Raw genomic sequence first — 7,496 nt, 5'->3', positions numbered from 1 at the left:
CAATATCACAATCCCAGACCTGTGGATTTACTTCCTTCCAGACATTGGAAGCGACAGTTGGGTATGGTTCTAGCTCTCCAGATATTAAAGAGAACAGGCCATCCCCCTCTACAGGAAGAGCAAATTGGCTACCCAGTTTATACATTAAGTCTCATCCAAGTAATGGACTGAGACAAGACAAAGGACTAGAAAAACATGAGTGACCAACTGACTTTTGTATTTATAGGTTAAGGACCTTGTCTGACAGGATGTTTTAGTTTCCCCTTCTATGCCACAACTTTAAGGTTAGAAAGGCAAGTAGGGCTGGAGTGCTGAATAAGGACAGAGAAAGGGGCTCCTGTGTCTGTAAGAATATTGATAAATTTGCCTCCCATACCTAGAGTAACCCAGGGCTCAGTCGTCCTGATGTCAGAGGGAGCCGGACCAACCTCAGGGCCCCGTTATGGCAGCTCCTCCAGCTTCGACTCTCAGGCAGGGAAGTGAGTTCCCGTCTTCCTCTCTCTCTGGAGATGAGGACAGTCTCTCTTCCAACGTTCTGCTTCTTTACAGACAGGACACGGCCCTAGTGGAGAGCACATGTTTGGATAGTCTTTGCTCCGGTGTCCGAACTGGCCACATGTATAGCATGGGGACTTACCTAGTTTTCTGTCTATTACTGGCTTTTTTTTTTTTTTTGGTCCCCAGTTAGTCTGGTGCTGTGTGAAAACCACAATAGCAGCAGCCAGTATTTTCGAGCCTGTATCTTTCCCTGCGGTTTAGTTCTCCGGTCCTTTTCTTGCCTTAAGGTCATATCTCTGTTATTAAAGACTTCAGTTGCTACTTCTAGTAGGTGCTGGATGAGAGTTTGAGGACCTAAAGCCATTTTAGTTAGTTTTCAGAGGATGTCAGGTGCCAACTGGCTTATGTTTAGTATGGTTACTCCCTCAGGTGAGGCTGGGTCCAAATTTCTGTATTTACAGACGGCCTCTACCAATTGTCCCTGAAATAGAGCTGGATTTTCATCAGTTCCTTGTGTAATTTCCTGAAGTTTATCAAAGTTTAGAGGTTTAGAAAATCCTTTTTTCATTCTTTCTTTTAAACAAGTGATCATATGGTCCTGTTTTTCTCTCCCTGGACTATCCTCTCAGTAGTTCCAGTGTGGTTTGGTGCCAGGGACAGCAGCACCCCCAGCTGGAGAATGTTCCTCTTGTTGCCGGCTCATCAGCGAACTCCTGTGCTCCCTCCCAAATTCGTTTTTTTCCTCAGAGGGGCAACAACAAGTTAAAATGATATATATATCCTTCCAGGTCAAATCACACATAATAGGTTCTTCTTGAAAGCCTTCAGTAAATTGAGAAGTATTTTTAGAATGTCATCGTAATTGTGGTTTTACCTGACCCAGGTCTGCCATGGAGAATGGGACATGGACCCTAATTGTGCCCACTTCTCCACTCCTGCTGCAAATCCTAAGAGGATGCATCCCCCACTTAGATGGAGCTCCTGCAAGAGAGGGAGTCCTGCTCCTGGTATGTCCACCTGGGCTGGGGACAGAGGGGTCTTGGTGTTTATAAGGAGGAGGGTTAGCAACAGAGCCAGTGTTCTCTTTCTTTAGACTGGCTGGAAATTCCTCTAACCCAGATTTATTAAGAGGAATATGTTTATTTAGACAGTCATCATCCAGTATATCTGGGGAGGGGGCTTCTGTTGGCTGGGCTGAGGGTTAGACATACTCTACAAGAGGTTTGCAGGCCCAGATCCTGATTTAGGGCCATAAAAGCTTGGACGTATAGGACTTTAGTCCATTTGCCCTTCTCCCTGCAAAAGAGGTCTAACTGACAGATTGACTTGAAACTTAATGTCCCATTCATGGGCCACTTTCCCTCATCTCCTAAGGAGTACTGAGGCCATTCAATGTTACAGAAGAAGATCATTTTTTTCTTTCTTAAATCTTGCAATCTGAATTGATTTCAGTGGGTTAAAAGGGATCCCAAGGGAGAACCCTTGGGAACAGAAGAAGAGGATCCCATGTTCCTAGAAAAGTAAAGAAGGTCCATTACCAAATTCCCCCCCCAACTCCTGGGTGGCGTCTCATGCCGTATATGTCAGACATTCCAGGTGTCAAAAGTGACTGGAGGCATCTCTCAATAAAAATCGCTATTGATCACCGTTCTACCTTCCCATGAAGGCATTCCTGCTATAAAAGGCCCTGAAAGGGTGCTGGCATCCCTCCTCTTCCCCCTTCCATCCTAGGGTACAGATGGGTGCCTGGTGAATGGACTAAGATACTGTGCCATCCTATAGTCTGGAAGTTGTGTTACTGCCCTGCCATTTTTAACCCATGGAAAATACTAGAGAAGTTTTACAAGGGGAAATTACTGAATTCTGTATCTCTAAGTACTTGGTAGAGGACACTGACAAGAAACAGTAAAGATTGAAATCTGTCATGGTCTAAGCAACATTCCAACACATGTGGTCCTTACAGCCAACGTCCCTAGCAAGTGGTTCCCGGTTGGGTTTTAATTCAGTTGGGTACTGGTTTCACCGGGCTCCCGGTGGAGGTACAGTGGCCAGACCAGGGATGTGGAGGAGATCACATTAGATCAATCAGGAGGAAACTTCACCCAGGAGTCTTAAGGTTGGCAGCCGTCCTGGTGACTTAGGTGGCTGTCCCATGCTCAAGACAGACAAGTTTGTATAAGAAGAGGAACAGAGAGAGGACATCAAGTTTTTGGGTCTTACTACCATTCCGACCAGGGTACTAACTTCCAGCCAAAAGGCAGACTTTCTCCTCCCCATAAGTAGTCACGGGCTAGAAGATTACAGCCCGAGCAATCAGCATGAAAGTGTTCCAATAAGACCATACTCTTTGAAGGGCTCCTGAAATGAGAGTCAAAGAAAAGGAGAGAAAGTACTCACCAATTTTGCACCAAAGTCCAGAGTCCAGATGTAAAGACTCAAAGCCCCACGTTGGGCACCAAATGATGAAGTTTTAGAATGTAGTAAGGTCCAGAGCTGATGGCCAGGAAAGAATTCTTAAGATGTCTCTGGTGCAAAAAGGTGATTTGTTAAAGCACAGAACAGGACCTGTGGGCAGGAAGAGTTGCTGCCCTGGGGTTGTGAGGGGTGGAAGGTTATATACCATGGGGTTGGGAGAGGTAAGAAAAAAGGGAGGTTTCAATAGAACTTTCATATACCAAAGAAGACCTACAAGACAGGATACCAGAGGCCTTGCCATTGTCAAGGTCATTTTCCCCTTCTTAGCAAGGTATTAACATTAAGATAGCTGGGAGATTCCTAAAGAATGTCACATAGGTGCCACCCAGGAGTGGGGGTGGGGGAATGTGGCAGGGTATCAGCTTTTGCTTTGTCAGCTGGCCTTCTGTTCCTTCAGCACCCATGCTTTAATAAAATCACCTTTCTGTACCAAAGATGTCTCAAGAATTCTTTCTTGGGTTTTGGCTCCAGACTTCACCCCATATAACCTCATCTATATTCCAAAACCACAGCAAGGAAACCACAGGCTTCTTTTTTCCTCAGAGTTCTGATCACTTCACTGCCCTTTTCAAATGGTTCTTAACTGTACATTGAATATATTTTATCCCTCTAATATTCAAAACTTTGGTTCATTTGGCTCCAGCTTCATCTACTTCTCTGCATTTACTGGGTCAGTCCTGAAGGCCTGCTGGGTCACAGGTGCTGGTCTTAGCTGGGAAGAAACAAATCCCCACTTTTAGGAGGCATCCAGTTCTCCTGAAAGGTAATACAGCACTTTGCTTTTACTGACATTTCCTCTTGTCTATAATGCCTTTCCTGGCCAGTGTGTGACTTCTCTAGAATCCTAGCTAGCCATCTACCTTTTGCCTTTCTTGATATTTCCCTTTGTGAAAATCTCCACCCACTGAATGAATATTCAGCAAAAATATATTGAGTGCTTACTAGTTTCAGTCCCTGCCCTGTTCTTGAGTCTTGGGAGGAAGAGCAAAAGAATTCTAACTTTTTAATAACATCTTTTTTTAAATTAGATTATGTATGTACTCAATTATATTGAACTTTAGCAAAGATTTCCTACAGTAAATAGCACAGAGTCAATGCTTAATAACTGTTTAAATGTAATTTAATTGTGAGCATGCAAAATGTAAGAATAAAAAGGGGCTGACAGGGCCAGCAGCTTCACAACATATCTGAAGCATCCTACTTTGTTGGTCTGTAATTTGTCACAGAACACTATCTACATTTTCTGTTGGCTTCATGGATGTATGACCTGTGCCTTCACCAAGGCCTCAGTTCTTAGAAGATCCCCCCTTGGTTTCATGGTCTGCTGTGGCTGCCTGACATTCCTTTTTCTTTTTTCCCCAAGTTTAGACAAATGGGGGTCATCAGGGTCTTTGCCCTGAGATTATCAAAGTCATATGTCCAATCTAAGAATCTCTAGTGTCATATGGGAGCATGGTGAGAGGGCCAGAAAAGGGGCCTCACTTATGAACCCCAAGGAAAAGAAAGTATACAGCACCCATATAAACCAGTCCTTGCTTCTCCCTATGGTTTATCTGTGTTATGGGTTACAAATGTATTATTATTATTTTTTAATATTTTTCTTAGGGCACCTGGGTGGCTCAGTTGGTTGGGTGACTGCCTCTGGTTCAGGTCATGATCCCGGACTCCAGACTCCTATGTCAGGCTTCCTGCTCAGTGGGGATCCTTCTTCTCCCTCTGACCCTCCCCTCTGTCATGCGTGCTCTCTCTCTCTCTCAAATAAATAAATAAAATTTTTAAAAAATGTTTTTTTAAAAATAAAACTATTTTGCTTAATAGTATGTACAAGTGTTTCATCATGAAAAGCACTGAACATTTTAAATATGTTATATGAAGTGCACTATCTTCAGTAGTTGTTTTTATTGACAATATTCATGCCAACTTGGATTTTATTAAGAAATTTAATACCCTGGGCACCTGGGTGGTTCAGTCACTTAAGCGTCTGCCTTGGCTCAGGTCATGATCTCAGGGTCCTGCTTCTCCCTCATCTTCTCCTTCATCCTCTCTGTCACTATCTCTGTCTCAAATAAATAAATAAAATCTTAGAAAGAAAGAAAGAAAGAAATTTAACTCCCTGACACTGTAGAATTTTCTTTATTTTTTATTTTTTTTTATATTAGCATGTATTATTTGTTTCAGGGCTATGTAGAATTTCAAACTTGCTCTTTTTTTTTAAGATTTTATTTATTTATGTGACAGACAGAGATGACAAATAGGCAGAGAGGCAGGCAGAGAGAGAGGGGGGAGGGAAGCAGGCTCCCTGCTGAGCAGAGAGCCAGATGTGGGGCTGGATCCCAGGACCCTGAGATCATGACCCGAGCGGAAGGCAGAGGCCCAACCAACTGAGCTACCCAGGAGCCCAAAACTTGTTCTTTTTAAAAAATTTTGTGTGGCTGTCAAAGAAAGGTATTACTTTATTTATTTATTATTATTTTTAAGATATTAAAGCTTTTGTTTATTTATTTAACAGAGAGAGAGAGAGAGATAGCAAGAGAGGGAACACAAGCAGGGGGAGTGGCAGAGAGAGAAGCAGGCTTCCTGCTGAGCAGGGAGCCTGATGCAGGGCTCGAACCTGGACCCTGGCATCATGACCTGAGCTGAAAGCAGATGCTTAATGACTGAGCCACCCAGGCACCCTGAAATGTATTACTGTTAATAAATAAAGTATTCCTCATTGTTCTGAATCAAAGGATTTCTTTCTCTTTTTTTTTCTTTTCTTGTCACATAAAGTTTCCACCTTGAAATTCTTAATACTTTTTGAAGAAGTGGACCCTTATTTTAATTTTGCATTGGGCAAAATTTGCAAACTATGCGACCCATACAGATCTTAAGTACTTTCCAGAATGCCAGCTTCTCAAGGGCAAACAGTATGTTTTTCATCTCTTTACCCTATCAAGGGCAGCAGGCAGTAATTGAAAGTAAGTTAATACTAGGTATCAGTAATGATATGCCTGAACATTCTCAGCTGGAATTACTTTTAGTAATTACTGCCCTGAAGACAAATTTCCAACAAGTCCAGTGTTCAGTTTGTACCCTTCCATACATCCAGACCAAAAAGATGACTGACTATGTAAAAAAAGATGAGTGCTTGCGTCTGTCCAGAACTTCCCACAATGATGGAAACGTTCTCTGGTCTGTAATGGCGCAACCCCACCTAGTGGTACATTTCACATTCTGTTCTTCACACCTTCATCCTCCCCGACTTGATCTAGCTGACAAACAGGTTCAGGTTCGGGCTGATGGTGTTTATAGTTTGGGTGATCTAGTCCTGACTCTGAATAGTCCCGATTTTTACCTCTTGATTCAGCATAGTTATTAACAGTGTAGTGATTTGTGGAAATAAATGAAAATCACCCAAATGAGAACGGGTAAAGACTATTCAGAGCTCACAATAGCAAGGGTGGCCACCACCGTAACATAATGGCAGAGGCTCAAAGGCAGGCAGACCAGTGACTGAGATTTGTGGCTGGAACAGAGGCAGCTTCTGGCGGGCTCTGGCTGGAGGCTGTTGGCCCCAGGGAAGCTGCGGGACTGCTAACTAGAAGGAGGGCATCCTGTGTAACTAGTCTGGTGAGTGGTTTTGGATTTTTCTGGCTGGTCCTGAAATGGGAAGTGGGGACCAAAACCAGGGAAGGTGTCATTTATTAATGGAGTCCTGGCCATCTGGGGCCAGTTGATACAGGATTCATTGTTTGGTCTCCTGGAATGTTTGCTGGAGTAACGGTTTGATGTTCTATGAGCCTAGGACTTGTAGGTAGCAGGCTGGCTTCCTGGGACAGATGCTGCCGAATGTAAGTCAGAGCTCTGTTTCTAGACAGGCTCAGGCTGTTGTTCATCTGTGTATTGTGTTTCTTACCTTGATCTCTCAGAAGGGTTTAGTCTGGGCAATAAAGGATGTGGTCACCCCATGTAAAAGAGGGGCAGGGAGAAAAGGAGAGAGAGTGTGCAGGGCATAGATTTCCTACCCAGGTTCACAAGGGAGGTTGCCTTTTTGCTGGAAGCCAGAGACTGAGTCCGTGTCCTTGTTTTCTGAGGTTTGGGGGGGAAAATCTTTGATGTATTTTATCTGGCTAAAGCTAATAATTCTGTTCAATAAGAAGGTGAGTCCTCCTTTGAGATGTTTGCCTCATTCATGTCCCTGCTTTTAAATAGAATGAAAATAAGATTTTGAGCTGGGATTTTATGCCTTAAGTCTACAAATGTTTATTGTCTACTCTATGTCAGGTCTGTGCTACCTTGAGAGGGTGACAATCAGATACGGATCTGGAGCTTATTAATGTTCTGATGAGAGGGGCTGGCCATAGGCTGGCAAAACAATAAATCTATAATTAGAATAATGAGAAATAATAAGGACTTCACAGTAGTCCCTTTCATAAGAAGGTGTTCGATGGAGGAACATGGTGAAGAAAATAATCAGGGTCCTGTGGTATGGAATAACAGAGGGAGCCTGCCTCCGTCTGTCCCAGGGGTCAGAAGAAGACTTT

This window comes from Neovison vison, chromosome 10 (assembly GCF_020171115.1).
Source record: "Neovison vison isolate M4711 chromosome 10, ASM_NN_V1, whole genome shotgun sequence".
Taxonomy (NCBI): domain Eukaryota; kingdom Metazoa; phylum Chordata; class Mammalia; order Carnivora; family Mustelidae; genus Neogale; species Neogale vison.
This window is presented reverse-complemented; position numbering follows the sequence as displayed.